The sequence below is a fragment of the Eriocheir sinensis genome, chromosome 10, assembly GCF_024679095.1.
Source record: "Eriocheir sinensis breed Jianghai 21 chromosome 10, ASM2467909v1, whole genome shotgun sequence".
Lineage (NCBI taxonomy): Eukaryota > Metazoa > Arthropoda > Malacostraca > Decapoda > Varunidae > Eriocheir > Eriocheir sinensis.
In genome coordinates, this window is record NC_066518.1 from 22,150,900 (window position 1) to 22,170,741 (window position 19,842).

Consider the following 19,842-nt stretch of genomic DNA (forward strand, 5'->3'; position numbering starts at 1 on the left):
TAAACGAGGCTATTATTTTGCATCTAGGAATACTATTCTATTATTTTGTATTCATGAATACTAGGCTATTATTTAGCAGTTAGGAATACTATTATATTATTTTGCATTTATGAACACTAAGCTATTATTTAGCAGTTAGGAATAATAAGCCATTATAAATTCATGAATACTAGGCTATTATTTTGCAGGCGGGCAGGGTAGTGTTGTGTGGCAGGTCAGAGTGAGTGCGAGCTAACGGTTTTAACACCCTCCCGCTTGCTCGCTGCCATCTCGCTCTCCGAAGCAGCGTCGCTGCCATACGCACGATGTACAAAGTCGCTCGCTTACACCGCGACGCCTTGCGTTTGACGAGGGTATGCGAGCGCATACTGCAATGGTCTCTCGCTTAACCGTGCGAATAATCGTGCGATTTGGCCAATATCGCAGAACATTTCAAAATGTTCGCGCGACGGGCCGGCACCCGCAAGCCGTGCGAACTTTACCGCGCGAATATTGCGATTAATCGCAGGGACATCGCTACGATGTCAAGCGCAAGATCAACATAATATACCAGGGCCCGTTTCCTCGAGAGCTATTAACTTTTACTCTTAAAGTTACTTTCAAAGTTAATAGTTTCAAATTATTAAGAGTAAAAGCTATCCTCGTCAACTTTGAGTGTAAGTATTAGCAAATCCTGGCTACTATTATCTTCTTCTTCTTCTTCTGTATGGCGGGCTCGTTGCTAAGGACGCCTCCGTGCAAAACGTAAACATCCGACATGAATTAAGTATATATTTCAAAAGAAAAATAAAGAAAACATGTATAAATGTACAACAGAAACATAATAAATGGCAAACACAAGAAAATACTGAGTTTTGTGGCAGATAGAAGAAGCCTCAAAGGCTGCTTTTACTCCGTCACTCGTCAATACCCTTATCTCCCCTCCTGCGTCACGACTTGCTCTGCTGAAATTACCGCACCATAACCACGTCATCTGCCCCAATGAGCACATCTACGGGCCGGGGAACCAGCGCAGAAAAGGAGTAAGTTTAATTGGTCGCCCGATGAAACGGTCTTCTTACATCAAATTCAAGAAAAAATACTTATAATCAGAGGGTGTTATGGGAAGAGTATCACCAATGAAGATAAGAAGAGAGCGTGGACTGAAGTGGCAGAAGCTGTAACAAGGTTAGTAATCACATATTCATTGTTCAATTAGCTTACAGACTAACCTAACCTAATCAATTGGGTATTTTTTGCATAATAACACAACCACTGACCTTCCAAACAGAACATACCTGTTTATTCTGTATCTGAATAGTTTCATTAATGACCATTTCTGCCACAACCCCCTCTCCCTCAACAACCTAACATAACTAAACCTAACCATGACAAACCTGCCCCGTCCTACCGAGCACATCCTAACTTAACATGCCAAGTTTGTTGGGGGGGAAGAGGGGGTTGGTATAGATAGTTAAGGCATATTTGCCCTGTTTTTATTCTTTATTTATTTTTATTTGTTTATTATTTTTTTTATTGGGAGGGGGGATGCTAGGCATGCCAGACTATGGACACATTTGCAAGTACTTTATGTCAAGACTATATGGAAATAGGTAGGTTTTGTGAGAATGGTAAAGCAAGATTAAAATAGTATATTTATAGCATTGGTCAAACAGATTATGGTGATATAATGTTAGATTGGAATGTACTCAAGATAATCAAATTAAGGTTAATGCTTTTATTTTTTTGTTACATATTCACATATTCATGATTCAACTAACTTGCAAACTAACCTAACCTCGTCAAATGGGTATTTTTGTATACAAACACAACCACAGAGTTTCCAAACAGAACATACTTTTTCCTACTGCTCCATGTGAATAGCATCATCATGACCATTTCTGCTGCAACCCCCACTCCCTCAACAATCTAACATAATTAAACCAACTCCTGCTAAACCTGTCCTACCTAACACATCCTAACCTAACATGGTAGGTCCCCAAGTGCCAAACCTGCCCCGTCCTACCGAACACATCCTAACTTAACATGCCAAGTTTGTTGGAGGGGAAGAGGGGGTTGGTATAGATAGTTAAGGCGTATTTGCCCTGTTTTTATTCTTTATTTATTTTTATTTGTTTATTATTTTTTTTAATTGGGGGGGGGGGGGTATGCTAGGCATGCCAGACTATGGACACTTTTGCAAGTACATTATGTCAAGACTATATGGGAATAGGTAGGTTTTGTGAGAATGATAAAGTAAGATTAAAATAGTATATTTATAGCATTGGTCAAACAGATTATGGTGATATAATGTTAGATTGGAATGTACTCAAGATAATGAAATTAAGGTTAATGCTTGTTGGTTACATATTCACATGTTCATGATTTAAATAACTTGCAAACTAACCTAACCTCGTCAAATGGGTATTTTTGTATAAAAACACAACCACAGAGTTTCCAAACAGAACATACTTTTTCCTACCACGTTAATAGCATCATCATGACCATTTCTGCTGCAACCCCCACTCCCTCAACAATCTAACATAACTAAATCAACTCCTGCTAAACCTGTCCTACCTAACACATCCTAACCTAACATGGTAGGTCCCCAAGTGCCAAACCTGCCCCGTCCTACCGAACACATCCTAACTTAACATGCCAAGTTTGTTGGGGGGGAAGAGGGGGTTGGTATAGATAGTTAAGGCATATTTGCCTTTTTTTTATTCTTTATTTATTTTTATTTGTTTATTATTTTTTTTATTGGGGGGGGGGGGGTGCTAGGCATGCCGGATTATGGACACTTTTACAAGTACTTTATGTCAAGACTATATGGGAATAGGTAGGTTTCGTGAGAATGGTAAAGTAAGATTAAAATAGTATATTTATAGCATTGGTCAAACAGATTATGGTGATATAATGTTAGATTGGAATGTACTCAAGATAATGAAATTAAGGTTAACGCTTTTATTTTTTTTGTTACATATTCACATATCCATGATTCAAGTAACTTGCAAACTAACCTAACCTCGTCAAATGGGTATTTTTGTATACAAACACAACCACAGAGTTTCCAAACAGGACATACTTTTTCCTACTGCTCCATGTGAATAGCATCATCATGACCATTTCTGCTGCAACCCCCACTCCCTCAACAATCTAACATAACTAAACCAACTCCTGCTAAACCTGTCCTACCTAACACGTCCTAACCTAACATGGTAGGTCCCCAAGTTTATTAGGGTGGAAAGGGGGTATGTATAAGAGAGTCAAGTCATATTTACCTGTTATTTTATTTATTCCTTATTTAGACTTTTTTTTGGGGTGGGTGGGTTGGGCATGCCAGACTCTCAACACTTTTACAAGTATTTTATGTTAAGACTATATCAGAATAGGTAGATTTGTTGAGAATGGTAAAGTAAGATTAAAATATTATTTTGATAGCATTGGTCAAATAGTTTCTGGTGATATAATGTTAGGTTAGAAGTACTCAAAAGAATGGAATTAAGATTAATGCTTTGATTTTTTTGTATAGCTGTACTGTATTGTGTAATATCATCCTACTTAGAGAAAAGCATTTTAGAAAAGTAGGTAATGAAAAGTAGTATTTATGGCCATGTTCATAACAACTAAAAAGTTAATGTCTTATGATGCATGTAAATAAAATACTGGTACTGATTTAGCTTTCCATCACAGCATGTATTAAATGTTATTGGAGAAGGTATGAAAATTAAAAACCATGCCATAGTGAAACGATTAAGAAACTTGCTTCACATTTATACCCTGACAGTGCCTTCCCTGGGAGTGGACCCTGTACGCAGGATGACTGTGAGAGGCGTTGGTACAACGTACAACAAAAATCAAAGCCAAGTGCAAGAATGAGCAGCGGCAGACTGGTATTTTTTTTTAGTTGTTATGTCTTTAAATGTAAAACTTATATTAGTTTTTTATGTGCTCACAGAATGCAGCTATACTGGCCACAATGCCTTTATTTCAGCTTAAAGTTAATAAGTTCATAACAGTGAACTGCATATTTAATATAGAATTTTGTTTAATGTTCATCTGTCAATGACTATCAATCTGTCTAAATACCTTAGTTGTCTTCCCCCAGTGAAGGGTTTTAGCCAAGACAGGAACACACGTACTCACACACTCACACTCATGTACACCACTCTCTCAGCTGCACAGCCCCTGAGGGAGTAAAAAAGGCCCTCACTGTATGGGGGATTAGCTGCACAGTTCAGACAGGGAACTTCCACACCAAGGCCTCACAGCATACACTGGTTTACCCCTGCCCCTTCATAACAATGACATTTCCCCCAGCACCCGAGTGCCCCACACGTGTGGCACCACAGATACGCAGGCGCCTGCCTATATAACTATGACATTAACTGTGGTAGATAAACTGGTGTATGACATCATAGGCTGCTCGTCTCATGTATTTGAAGGGGCAGAGCCATTCAGCATTGGCATGATGTGCTAGGGATAGGACAGCAGCAACAGTCAAGCAGCAGTGAAATATTGACTGGCCTGTATGTTTTTGGCAAAAACTTTTATATTCTCATTAAAACAATTTATTAATCACCCTTAAATTCATATTCTTTGTAGATACACACTTTATCAGTATTGCTAGAGACCATCCCAGCACATTGTTCATTACTTGTGGAAAAGATACCATTAGCTGCTCCGGCAACAGCCACTGCTTCAATATCTGCTGGCCCTATGACACCAGCCACTGCTTCATCATCTGCTGGCCCAATGATACCTGCCACTGCTTCATCATCTGCTGGCTCAATGACACCTGCCACTGCAAGGGATGACAATGAAGCTGCTCCAGCACAGTCACCACCTACTTCATCGGAGTAAAGAGATGCCTTTCATAGGGTAGCAGTATAATTTTTTGATGCTGGGGCTGAATATTACTGCCTTAAGGCTATGATTTTGTCACTTTTTTTTTATTACTGAGGAGGTTAGGGTGGAAGGGGTGAAAAATAATATCTGCTGTTTTTCGACAGAAATGGTTAGCAAATTAATTCAAAGCACAAAATTTACCGGAAAAAAAATTGTGTGCCATTGTGAGTGGGTTCACTTGAGATTGGGCTCCAATACGCCTCCGTGGTCTAGTGGTCAGCATGCCTGGCTTCTACGCGGGCCCGGGTTCGATTCCTGGCCGGGCAGTCGGCGTGCAGCTCACCCAGCTGATCATCCTCCCTCTCGGGCTGGTCGATAAATGACTACCTGGGGAAACTGTGATAATCTGAATGTCACACTGGCCCTGTGTCCCGGGGTAATGGGCTCCCTCCCACCACAGGCTCAAGGGCCAATGTTACGGAGATGAGCACCGAGGCCACGCGCTGCTACAGCGTATGCCCCAACTTTACCTTTACCTTTATTGGCTCGACTGACAGACATGGCTTTGTATGTCGAAGGTCACTGGTTCAATCACCACAGCCAGCACTCTCTAACTTGGATTTTTCCGAGTTCCCTAGAGCCTAGATTCATTTATCGGTGTTAAATGAGGAGATTTGCACCGGCACCCAGTCATGGGTGTTACAAGATACGTTGTTACAATCAGTGGCGTCATTTGGACTTCAAAAGTGGGAGGGACATTAGGGCAGACAGTTTTATATATATATATATATATATATATATATATATATATATATATATATATATATATATAGATATATATATATATATATATATATATATATATTTTTACCATCATTAGCTTATAACACCTTTAGGCACCGATTATATTTGCATTTTATGTAGTCTGTGATGCAGGCAGGATATTCATTAGCACCTAATTAGACTCATGCTGCTCTCCAGTGCTCTCTGATGAACTCACAATCAAAGATGTAGTATACCTATATGGTAGCATTGAGTAATCTTAGGTCACTTGGTAAAGTGTTCACCTAAGTCCGACCCAAGCTGACAACATAAACCTAAGCGTGTTTGCAAGCTGAGTGTTTAGAATATTGGCATAATAATAAAATATGCTGAAAACTGGATTCCACGACTTTATTGAATATATGAATAATTATATACTGAATTTGTAATGGAGCTAAGATAAAAAAAGCTATGTTTTTCAGCGGTCATACCATGATCTCATGAAAATAATTAGGTTGACATATATAATTAATTACTACGTATTTTGGTATGATGACCATTACACGTTAATACCATAGCTTTGCTAGCATTGAGTAATCTTAGGTCACTTGGTAAAGTGTTCACATAAGTCCGACCCAAGCTGACAACATAAACTTAATCATGTTTGCAAGCTGAGTGCTTAGAATATTGGCATAATAATAAAAGATGCTGAAAACTAGATTCCACTAATAGAGTAATTATATACTGAATTTGTAATGAAGCCAAGATAAAAAAACTATGTTTTTCAGTGGTCATACCATGATCTCATGAAAATAAATAGGTTGACATATATAATTAATTACTACGTATTTTGTTATGATGACTATTGCACATTAATACCATAGCTTTGAATCCAATGATGAATATATTCAAGCAAGACACAAATAGCAACAGATTGGTCACCAATTCACTCAATAAACACAATACTCCAGAAAAGTATACACTGAATTCACAATAAAGTTGTTTTTCCACTTGGAACTTTGTAAACAAAAACCATGTAACCTCGTTTTACTTCACTTATAAGTCATGATGTTCGCGATGTGGTCACCTCGACCTTTCGTTCCTCCTCCCTCACACTGGCAGACATCTCTAACAAGCTTTCTTACCACCATTATCTCAATACGAATAACCGGCAGGAGTAATTTGTTTTCTAACTTGATTTTAAAGCAACAATAATTATAAATCATATTCTAAATTACATTTTAATGCAATTTTAATGTCATCTTTTTAATTTGTATGTGTGTACCTTTCTGCTACAAATAAAATAAAAATTCCCATGTTTTGTTTTCCTTAACTCAAATATTTCACATTTTAATCAATAACAAAGGCATCAAACACTAATTGTATGTTCAAGCTATGTTTTTTTTGTTTTGTTTTTTGTTTACAAACTACTTCGTTTTCCTTTGGTGCCATTATTTTCACATGGGTGCAGTCTATCACTCCCACAACAGCGGCAAGTTGGTAGAATTCTGCTTGCTTTTCACGGATCTCCACCCTATCAAGGGGAGACTGGATAAACCTCCCGACTACCTACGGGGCACTGAGGGCGGCCAGAGTTTCCACAATCACCCTGCTTACACTACTCTGGCTTACCCCCAAACTCATCACTTGAACACTGCAGCATTTTTCCTGTAGCCAAGTATCTTTAAGTCAAAATCACTTTCAACCCCGGGGTGACGGAATGCTCCCTTTGAACTAGATCTTGTAGCTCTCTTCTCACCAAATCAGTCACATACTCCATTCCTGCACGGTCTAATATGTATGTCTTGACAAGTTCACCATCGCTATACAGTTCCAAAGCGTCCTATCAAACTATAAATTGCGGAGGCGGGCTGGGCGAGGAAGTCCGGTGGCCATGTTGATATGGGTCTGGGATTCACTATTAACTTTACTATTAAGTGTTTAGAAGTCCTCGCCAGCACTCCCAAGTTAATACCAAAGTTAATAGTAGGTATTAGGGTAATAGTTGTTGGGGATACACTTTGAGAGTGAAGTTAATACTAAAGTCGAAAGGTAATACCAAGTTTAGTATTAATAATTGTCGAGGATACGGGCCCAGGTCTTCTCAACCTCGTACCAGAATTCTCCTCTTCTGCGTATTGACGTCACCAGCAGCCCCTCAGTCTGCTTCGACTAAAACCTACCCACCAGTCCTCACCTGACCACAGGTGTAAACGCATCCCGTGCTCCATTTTCTTTGATTTCGATGAGTGACTTTAGTATTAAGGAATTGAAGCAGTCACAGAATTAATGGGCAGATAGTGGTAAGAAAAGACTGGGTAAGACTGGGTAGAAGAGGATAACGTGTTACAGAGGGTGTCAGGGTAGACAGAAGAACTGTTCAATAGAGGATGATTGCGGAGAATAAGAATGTCAAAAAATACTTGGATAAGAAGGTTCATTGCACACACACACACACATATACACAGTCAAGGTTCCAGAGTTGGGTGCTGTAATCTGAAGGGATAACAAACAAGGTAAGTGGTTAGACACCAGTTTACTTTAAATAAAGTAGAAACCCCCAAACAGCCTCACAATCTGAAGTCTCCAACACGAAGGCTTCAGCACGCCGGACTCAGCAATGACCCGTTGCACGGCTTCTTCCTCTTCTGGGCGTCTCGTCCAGAGTGGCAATGACGAGGCAGCACAGCTTCGTTCTTGAAGTGGTGAAGACGTGGTAGACGAGGGAAGCGCAGAAGGAGAAGGGGCTTCAGGTTCACGACAGTAACGGGAGTCCAAGGCGTGGAGAGGGGAGAAGTAATGCACCCAGAACGAGCCCACGGTATCAGAGTTAACCCGAGTGAGAGCAGGGCTTGGAACCGGAGTAGAATCAAATGTTCAGAGCGAGGCCCGGCCGCTGTCTGACGAGGAAGGCGCTGGCACCCACCAAGTCGCCTCCCACAGCGGGTTGAGAAGCCTCGGTGGTTCAGTCGACCGAGGCTTCGAATGGCGTCAGGCGAACGAGCAGCGGGAGTGTAGCAGGTGGTTCGCTGCGCCTCGGTAGTTGAACGGCTTCGAACGGCAAGATGCGGGCGGGCGGCAGGAGTGCCCTGGTCGTTCGCCTGCTAAGTTGGTAGTTGCCCTCACACAGGCCCCCATACAATAATCTAATCCAGGTAGATTCTACAAACAACTACCAAATGAGAAAGAAAAGAACATAAGCCAATAAACTAAAAACAGGGAGGAAACTGACGAGGAAACGCAGGAACAGTGACTTATGCAGGAAGTCTACTCAATAAATCGGGTCCCACATTATCCTTCCCTGCCATATGGACGACACGGAACCTGTAGGCCGGTAGACCCAAGGCCCATCTCAACACCCGGACGATGTCCTGCTGAATCGTTGAAGTACAGCCAGGCGGGATGGGTGACCTTTGACCTTTGACATAAAAAAAATAATGGGTTCTATTATGGATGGACACGAAGCTTCCCTGAAAAAGTTGTTGAGATATCCGCAAAATTGTGCACAGGAGACTGCTCACGAACTAACAAACAAACAAACAAATAAATAAACATACTGACCGGACCGAAAATGTTACCTCCTCCCAACTTCGTTGGCGGAGGTAATAATAATAATAATAATAATAATAATAATAATAATAATAATAATAATAATATTAATAATAATAATATCATTATTATGATAATAATAATAAAAAATATAATAATGATAATAATGAAAATAATAATAATAATAATAATAACAACAATAATAATGATGATGAAAAAGAAAATAGTGAATGTTGAATCTTACCTAGCACTGGAATCAAACCAATACGTTGGCGCCGCTGTCTGTCTCACCATCCGAGAGTCTAAAAGGAAGGAGGCAACTCACCCTGTTAACCCTCCTCCCCGACCCGGCTCGGTGGTGGGTAACTATGGCATTAATATATCCGATGCGGACTGGCGACATATAGTTCATGAACAAGACAGTTTGAATGCTACCCTGCACCGGAATCGAGCCAATGCGTTGGCGCCTCTGTCAACCTCACCACCAGAGGGCCTGTAATAATAATAATAATAATAATAATAATAATAATAATAATAATAATGGTAGTAGTAGTGGTAATAGTAGTAGTAGTAGTAGTAGTTGTAGTTGTTGTTGTTGTTGAGGTAAAAGATAATACTACTAATAATATTAAAGATGTTAAAGATTAGTATTACAAGATGATAATAATAATAATAATAATAATAATAATAATAATAATAATAATAATAATAATAATAATAATAATAATAATAATAATAATAATAATAATAATAATAATAATCATGATAATAATAATAATAATAATAATAATAATAATAATAATAATAATAACAAAGATAAAAATAAAGATAATAATAATAATAATAATAATAATAATAATAATAATAATAATAATAATAATAATAATAATAATAATAATAATAATAATAATAATAATAATAATAATAATAATAAAATAGTTAAAAAATAATAATAATAATAATAATAATAATAATAATAATAATAATAATAATAATAATAATAATAAAATAGTTAAAAAATAATAATAAAATAGCTAAATAATTATCATAAGGAATATAATACCAACATTACAAATAATAATATTAAAACTAACATATCTTGTCAATAAATAAATTACAGCTACTGTTGCTTCTGTAGATACCGCTAGTGCCACAGTTATAATAAATATTAAAATCACCAGGTCGCCTCTGCTACTGTCCATGTCCAGTCACTTCCTTCACTTCATCCTTCAACCACCATTCCCTCGCTCCCCACCCATGCCCACACATCTATTCTTCGGCAGACGGAATGATTTAATTCCCTTCTTCCCTCCTATTCCTCTATCCCTCATCGCTTTTGTTACATTCTTCCCTTCCTCTGTCCTGCTTTCTGTAACTCTTTACTATTTATCCATCTCTCCTCACCACTCTTTCCCTTCCCCTCTCACTTTCACCCCGTCTCTCCTTTTATCCTCACCTTTCCATCCCCCTCCTCTTCCCTTTTCATTATTATTCAACACCTCTCTCTCTCTCTCTCTCTCTCTCGTGTTTTCCCTTTCTTTTAAGAATTCCCCTCAGCGGCGGAAAACGTATCTTCAAGCTCGGTCGTAATTCTTTTTAGAGGAAAAGAAAATACATGATGCCCAATTGAAAACACGACAAACAGATATATAATGGTGACAGATATCCCAGCGGTAGGTTGGCTTGGTAGCTGGGTGAGAGGTGTTGGAGGGTAGGGTGACGTTCTTATGTTTTCTAGTTTTTTTTTTTTTTTGGTTTTCGTGGTGATTAACTGGGGGGGTTTTCTTTGATTTTGTTATGGATTGTATTGCTTATGGTATTTTTTAAGATTGGTTAATGCATTCTTATCATAGTTACTTTTGTTACATTTTATCAAATCTCTCTCTCTCTCTCTCTCTCTCTCTCTCTCTCTCTCTCTCTCTCTCTCTCTCTCTCTCTCTCTCTCTCTCTCTTTTAGACCCTTCTTTTCTTGTATTAAATCAACTCTTTTATCACTCATTAATTACTCCATAAATGATCTCACCGTCTCGTATCCCTGGTAGCGTGATCCGGCTTAAGTTGTTATTGGAGACTGGTGTTCGGGGATAAACAAGGGAAAAAGTAAATATACATTTATTTAAAATTAAATGAAAGTAATTGCCTTACGCAATATTCTATGCTCAGACGATCATAACACTGGCATATTCAGCAATGGATGCAACATATGACAAACGACATGTCTTAAACATAATACTACAATATGTGCTCAGTTGTTGCCAATAATAATAACACTCGTCGTTCCACAAGCAGTGGTTTGTATCTCTCTGTTTACATCACAATCATTATGTACTCTCTTCACAAAATCCTAATAACACATTCCTATAGTATAATCTACTACAAGTCATGGAAACACCCAATTTTACCACACCCAGTGGTTTTACCTTTGCTTTACATCGCAAACAAATAATCACAATCCTGTCCCACTCACAATCCTACTTCACATCTCCTACATTATAATCTCCAGGACAATACAGTCGGTTTCCATAGATTCTCGAATTTCTACTCACGATTAAGATCACAACAGCCATTCTCGGCTGAGTGAGTAGCAGGTCTGCTTGAGGCGAGAACCAAGCTCGGTCTACCCATACCACTGATTTCTAGGCCACATTTTTCTTTGCTTTAGGCGGACTTACATCCTTGACACGCCCTTAATTTTCTACATAACCAATGGCCAATACTTCCTGTCACACCCATCTGCTCGCTCATTATGTTGTATTGTTTTACTTTTCCTGCTATTCGTGAGTCAGTCTTAAGACACTCCCTCAGTGATTTTTCTGTTAAATTATTGGCTCATAACATGTCGCCACGACTGACGTCACGGGTCAGAGTTTTTTTCAATGGTTGTTCACACTTTCTGACCACGCCCACTGGGCATCTGTTTTCTGTACCTGAGTCTGGGTATCTGTTTTCCTTTACCCTCGTTGTTTCCCCTCTTTGGTACTTGAGATGTTTACACTTATATATATGTCACCCTTTTTGTTAGTGTTTGTCCTGTCACATGTTTACACAGTTGTATATCTCTCATTCCTCTCTTTCCTCGTTTTCTGGGTCCTGACATTACTTCCCCTTCCGGAAGATCTCGCCCCTGAGATCTCACAGGTGTTGGTGGAGAAGATACGCCTTGCAATGTCTGCAGTTGGTTCGAGTCTGGAATTAGGCGGCGTCGTGCGTAGCGCAGGACATAGGAATACCCCACGGCAGACGTTACCAGCAGAAGAACCAGGATCACGACAATGGCGAAGACAATCCACCAATGGATTGCGGGTTGAAAGGGCTGATCCGGCTCGACCACATAATTTAGGGGCTGCAAGCCAGCTGTTAGCTCCTGTAGGGGGATGGACTCAGCACTGCGAAGAGAACCTTGCCGAAGCATCAATATCCCATTATCCGTCAGGCTGACAGTATGTCTGTTTACAGGATGGGTAGGGCATGTGAGTGTCAGAGTGATGGGGGAGGCAAGTGAACAGGTCCAGTATCCAGGACCTTTCAAAACATAGGGGGAAATGTTTTCAAGACTATTGTGTGGCAGAGGTTGATCACTGACTCATGTTTCAAGAAAGCAGCCGATTTACAAGAGGCTGCGTTACTAGCCTCATGGACGGGGCCTGTGGGAGGACAAACTAACATATGGTTATTCTTGTTACAGTGTTTTATACTAGAAAGCATAAAATATATTTTCCTATTCTCACTGAAGGCAATACATCTTGAATCAACACTATACATAAGAAAGTAAGTGCTATTCTGCACAGAAAATGGAAGGGAGTCGATTCGAAAGACATCAAAGGTGTCAATCGGATCTCCTCGCAAAGGTTTGGTGAAATAGAAATTACGAGAATCGTGCAAAGCCGTTGTCCTGGAGGACAGTTATTACATCCCTATATAGAGCTAAAAAATCAAGAACTGCAAGGCACAAAAGACCTGGAGGCCGATCCTAGGCTTCCTTTAATATACTGAACAACTGTTTGTTTCACATAATGGTTGGAGTTATGTATGTTTGCAGGGGAGCCTGCAGACTCAAATATAAATCTTGTATACCTGGTCTTATGTGTCTCAATGCTAAGTCAAAATATAACAATTCTTGTAGGAGCTTTTTTCTCTTCCTAATGCCATAGTCTATAGTAAAATGGCGCACAACTTGGTTCAATACATCTACAGCTGAATATAGCCTGTTAAAGGCAGATTGCATGGCATGCATATTACTTAATGATGTTGAGTTTTTCATAATAAAAATTTAACTATAGAACATCGTTCTCAGTTAATGACTCTAGTCCTCTATTTTTTCATGAATAGCATCAACTTGAGCCTGGGTCGCGGTACCAAATAGGTTATTAGACAAAGATCCTCAAAAAAATTATTTCCCGTTTTTTTCTTTTCTCTATAATTCATAGAAGCATGCAGCTTGTTTTGAATAGTAGTCATCACATAGCCTAAAACTTTTTTTAGATGATGCAACAATAAACTGAATTCGTTTTCAAAATTAAAGAGTGTGTATTTTTTTGCTTTTACAGCTGGATACTCAGGTGACATTTGAATAACATTTCAAGTAACGAAGCAGTTAAAATCCGTGCTTTATATAATGCAGCTAAAACATCTTCTGTGAGGCTAAACGGTACTATAGTTTCTGTCTGTGAGGACTATAATATAGAGAGTATGTTGGTGTGAAACTTTGGCCAGCACGTGTTGGGGACTCCTGTTGTGTCATTGAGTCGTACACTGAAAGAGTCAAATCAATCTGTGGTTTATTTCGTCATATTTCCGCTCAATTATTGCATTTTCATCCTTATGCATTATTCCTGTTCTATATCGTATTAGTTTTGACATTACATTAGGCAACTCTTGTACCGTCGAAGAGCGAAGGCTTTATCTATGCCGAGGTGGCTCTGAAAGTTTGGGAGTAACCTGAGAAGGTAGGGCCTGTGCATCAGCTGTTTATTGCTGTTGTAGAACGAACATTATTTAATGTGTCATGAGTAGCAGTCACCTCTCCGCTACGAGTCATTATTTTCGGTAGAAGTTTTCTCAGCGATTTCAGGATTGAGCAATGCAAAGAATAGATCAGTGTCTGTCTCTGGATTTAAAGGGTATGCTCGCCTAATCGTTGGACATTGCTGCACGTCGATGCAATCTTCATGAAGGACTTTTACTCTATCTGTGGGGACCGTTGAAACCTTACTAGTCCTGAGGTTTATAATTTTTACCATTATATCACTGATCTTCTCTATTACCCTGTAGGGTCCATCAAAAATAAGTTACAACTTTTTATTTACTTTTTTCTGTGGTCTCGTTTGAGGAACACTGTCTCCAACGTTGATAGTTTTGATTTTGAAGCTTTGTATTTCTTTTCTATTTCTTCTCTACCTTTTTCAATGTAAACCTGGCATCTATCATAAACTTTATTTGCAACTGCAGCCATTTCCTTTTCATAGGAGTCAATATCATAAACTTTATTTGCAATTGCAGCCATTTCCTTTTCATAGGAGTCAATATCATAAACTTTCCTTGCAATTGCAACCATTTCCTCTTTATAGGAATAAATATCATAAACTTTCCTTGCAATTACAACCATTTCCTCTTTATAGGAATAAATATCATAAACTTTCCTTGCAATTACAACCATTTCCTCTTTATAGGAATAAATATCATAAACTTTCCTTGCAATTACAACCATTTCCTCTTTATAGGATTAAATATCATAAACTTTCCTTGCAATTACAACCATTTCCTCTTTATAGGAATAAATATCATAAACTTTCCTTGCAATTACAACCATTTCCTCTTTATAGGAATAAATATCATAAACTTTCCTTGCAATTGCAGCCATTTCCTCTTTATAGGAATAAATATCATACCAGGGCTGCTGAATTTTTTTCTAACATAGTGTAGGGTACAGGAGGATCTCTAAAAATCCTCTCTCTGTCTCTCTCGATAAAATGGGGACTCCTTTATGGTGCGATAATACGCAGCATTATAGGCCAAGATGTCTATAAGTAGCATTATATCCCAAACGGACACATTTCCTAGAACATTCTCCTCAAAATGTTAACAACAGTATAATTTGCGCGCTTTATTATTCCATTCCCATTTGTATGGTAAGCCGTTATTCGCGTGTCGCACAGGTAGCTTCTAATTTATCTCCTGCATCACGGAATTAACGAACTCTGAACCTTGACCTGTAACAACTGTCTGAGGAACACCGTGTACACAAACAACATCCACGTACAACGCCCTTGCCATTTCGCGGGCTTCCTTACTCCGTAAGGGTACTATAATCAAATACCTTTTAACAACATCAACTATGGGCATTACGTATCGAACCCCATTGTCCGATACACCCATGGGACCCACAAGGTCCATGTGTATTCTTCCAAAGGAGCGGTGACGTCTGGATATTGCCGCCAAGGAGCAGGGTGCAAGTTCCCAACTCACTTTTAAAACGACTACCATGACGCACTTCCTTACATAATTTTCTACATCCTTTTTCCAGGCCAGAAAGCGAACTTTCTACACCGACATAACGTAACTTTGGTTCCTCCGTGCCCTGCAGTGGCGACGAATGAGCCAGAGTTATCGCCTTGAAATACTTGGGGTAGAATCACCACCTTAGTGGCTTCTCCGTACGGACTCACTAAAACACATCATTTATTTCCACCTGTAACTCTGACAGGGCGGCATCTCACATTATGCCCATCTTCAACACAATATAACATAATTTCCACCTGTACCTCTAACAGGGCGGCATCTCAGATTATGCCCATCTTCAATACAATATAACACATTTTCCACCTGTACCTCTAACAGGGCGGCATCTCACATTATGCCTTTTTTCTCTGAGTCTTTGCTCAATTTTCATTGGGGCTTCCTTCTTTAGCATACTTATATGCTGGCTGCTCATCATGCAGCTCACTAATCTCCTGAATACTCCAGTCAAGTGTGTGGCCAATACACTCACTATTCAGGTCCATACATATCATGTATTTTATTTTCTAATTTTTCGGCGCCTGTTTCTTTTTCTGCACTATTGCAATACCTTGCCCCTCATTATCCACGTGTTCCACGGTTTTTGTTGTTCCCCATCCACAAACATTATCGCGCGTGTCCTTCTAATTCAATCTCAGTGTCCTGTAAGCCTTCATCCTTGATAAAAAAAATCTGCTACTATATTTTCCTTGCCAGGCAAATGATTGATTATGAAACCATACTCACTCATGAGAGTCTGCCATCTAGCTATCCTGCCGTTGGGACTAGCTACCTGTAACAACCATACTAAAGGTCTGTGACCCGTGTGGATCTCAACAGGGTAACCCAGTATTAATGGGCGGTTTACGTGTAACCCATAAATTACAGTTAAAGCCTCTCGTTCAACTATACTGTACCGGTGTTCTGCCGTATTCAATTTCTCACAAAAAAAGATACAGGTCTTAGTTTATCATCATTATCCTGTTATTGCAATACTCCACCAGTATTGTAATAGGATGCGTAGAGTGACTGTACCAAGCATTCTATCCTTAAGGGTTGAGAACGCAATTTTTGTTTCATCCGTCCATATGAGTGGAGTTTTATTTATTTATTTATTTATTTATTTTATTTTATTTATTTATTTATTTATTTATTTATTTATTTATTATTATTATTATTTTTTTTTTTTAGTGTACCTTTCTTCCCTTTGTAAATCTTTAGAAAAGGAGCAACAATTTGTGAATAATTTGCAATAAATTTGCGAAAATAATTAGTCAATCCAAGAAATGACTAAATCATGAACAGTTTGGGGGGCCAGGACGTTTTGTATGGCCTCCAGCTTGCTAGATTGAGGTCTTATTCCCTCTGAGCGGATGGCATGGCCCAGGTAATCTACTTTGTCCTTAAAAAAGTTACACTTCTCCATCTTAAGAGTCAGTTTGGCTTCTTTTAAGCGATCCAGAATTTGTTCTAAGTTATCTGCGTGATTAGAAAATATATCGCCCAGGATAATTATGTAATCAAGGTACACCTGAACCTTGTTGCTTAATAGTCCTGTAAGGACAGTGTTTATTATTTTCTTGAAGCAGGACGGGGCTGTTTTAAGGCCAAAGGGGAGGGAAGTAAATTCCCAATGTCCTGCTGGAGAAGAAAATGCCGTCTTTTCTCTGCTGATTTCATCTTGGGGGATTTGATGGTAACCCTGTTTCATGTCTAGGCATAAAAAAAAACTTACTATCTCCCAATTGATTGAGTATGGTAGTTATATTAGGGAGTGGGTACCGGTCGTCCCGTAGTGTTTTATTAAGTGCCCGGAAGTCCAGACAAAGTCGTAGTACTCCATGTTTTTTTGCACTGGGATAAGTGGGGCATTATAGGGTGATCGCGAAGGGCGAATCACACCCTGCTGCTGGAGCGATATAAGTTGTTTATTTACTCTGTCATGATAACTGATAGGAATGTTATATGAACGCCTGTACACTACTTCATCAGTGTTTTGCTTGATGGTGCTTAAAAAAATAGGGCGTTACTGTTAATGGTTCTTGTTCTGTGGAAAACACTGTTATATATTTATCTATTAAGGACTTTAAAGCCTGATTCTCTCTCTTCACTTGGGAATTTAGCGTCAACAATTTGATAGAGGCTTTTCTTCCTTACTTCAAGCTCTGCGGGCTTCAAGTCTGTTTTAGCTGTGTCAGCGGTCTGTACACTAGATACTTGTGGCAGATCAGCGTATAGCTCATGAGTGACAGGCTTCACAGATCCTAACGTTGTATTATCATCTATCTTTACACTCACTTTCAATATTCAAATACGGCACAGTGACATAAGATCTTTGATTGTCAGATGAAGGGGTTAACTTAACTATCCCTGAGCACAAAACTCTAGCCTGAGGAGTACTAACACAAGGCTCAAATAAAGCTTCACTTGCCTGTAGTTGCGTCACTAGCGTTATGTAACCTGCAACAGATGCATGCAGTTGCAAAGGTTCCGCTGCTTGGCAACGTACGGCCTTATTTTCAGTGAGACCTTCTTCATTTCCATTTACATTTAGCTAAGATCCTTCACCTCTAGATATAATACATTTTTACTGGCATAATTGTATGGTTTCCCCTTCTATTATCAGTTTTAAGCTTCGTTCTTTTGTTCCTCATTTAGTTGCAATGTTTTCAAAATAATCTCGTGCTACACGACAAATCAGTACTCAACATAATATGAGTCAGCAAATCTACATCGCGTGTTATCAATAAGTCTTGGAAACTACTTTTTCCTTCCATATTAACTTGTCTTTTACCGTCATTTTCAATATGGTATCTTTGCACAGAGACAATATTCACGGGTTTCGCTTCACAGTTATTTACTGCGAGCCCTAATTCTTTAATAAATTCATCCGTTAAAAACTCACACACGCTCCTGTTTCTAGGAGCGCTGCCACTTTTGCATATGTATTATCATGAGTAGTGCGATCTGCCTAACAAAGTTACTCTTGAGTCATGTTGATTATAGCCTTCTTTTCATTATTTTTAAGGTCACTCCCTTGTTCGTTATGGCCTTCATCTTATTATATTAAAGGTTACTCCCTTGTTCGTTATAGCCTTCATCTTATTATATTAAAGGTTACTCCCTTCTTCGTTATAGCCTTCATCTTATTATATTAAAGGTTACTACCTTGTTCGTTATAGCCTTCATCTTATTATATTAAAGGTTACTCCCTTCTTCGTTATAGCCTTCATCTTATTATATTAAAGGTTACTCCCTTCTTCGTTATAGCCTTCATCTTATTATATTAAAGGTTACTCCCTTCTTCGTTATAGCCTTCATCTTATTATATTAAAGGTTACTCCCTTCTTCGTTATAGCCTTCATCTTATTATATTAAAGGTTACTCCCTTCTTCGTTGTAGCCTTCATCTTATTATATTAAAGGTTACTCCCTTCTTCGTTATAGCCTTCATCTTATTATATTAAAGGTTACTACCTTGTTCGTTATAGCCTTCATCTTATTATATTAAAGGTTACTCCCTTCTTCGTTATAGCCTTCATCTTATTATATTAAAGGTTACTCCCTTGTTCGTTGTAGCCTTCATCTTATTATATTAAAGGTTACTCCCTGTTTTGTTCTTCGCTCATTTTCCGTTTTTTCCACTGCAAGTGTGCATATTTATTTATTTATTTATTATTCATTTATTTATTTAATGTTATTTGTAGTGTTAACTGAGGGGGGCACTACCCTGGCCTCCTCTTCCTCTGATTCTCTTACTTCACACATTTATCTTAATACTTCACACTATTGTCCATATGCTTCATTTTTTTTTTTTTTTTTATTAATGAGTTTTTATCCATAGCTCACACTTTTCTTAGTATTTCACATTTTTTCTAGATCATACTCTACACTTCCCACCTGGGGGACGCGGGTTAGGCCTTTATAAAGTCACTCTATGGCTACATGTCCGCCGCGGCACACCTCCACTCTGTGAGGCGTAGAGCCCCGTGCTCCCCTCCATCCTGGGGTAACAATCCTAAAACAAACAAACCTGGGAGGCGGGACGCTGCCGCTGCCTGTCACCTGACACCCTCTCACTGATGAATGGATCGCGGCGGGTGGAGAGACTGCCCATCCCTCTCCACTCCGCCCGGGAAGGAACTCATGAATTCTCGGTTGAGTCGCGTGTGCTACCCATTGCACTACAGAACAACAGTGGTTGGCCAGA

The 19,842-nt window shown here is 38.9% G+C and overlaps 1 long non-coding RNA gene across 1 annotated transcript; it reads left to right on the top strand.

Moving 5' to 3' along the window:
- Nucleotides 1-18,269: 18,269 nt before the first annotated feature.
- On the top strand, nucleotides 18,270-19,287 carry LOC126996703 (uncharacterized). The gene is made up of 3 exons (XR_007751382.1): nucleotides 18,270-18,793; nucleotides 18,838-19,013; nucleotides 19,146-19,287. It is a non-coding gene; the product is annotated as an uncharacterized LOC126996703 (long non-coding RNA).
- Nucleotides 19,288-19,842: the final 555 nt, after the last annotated feature.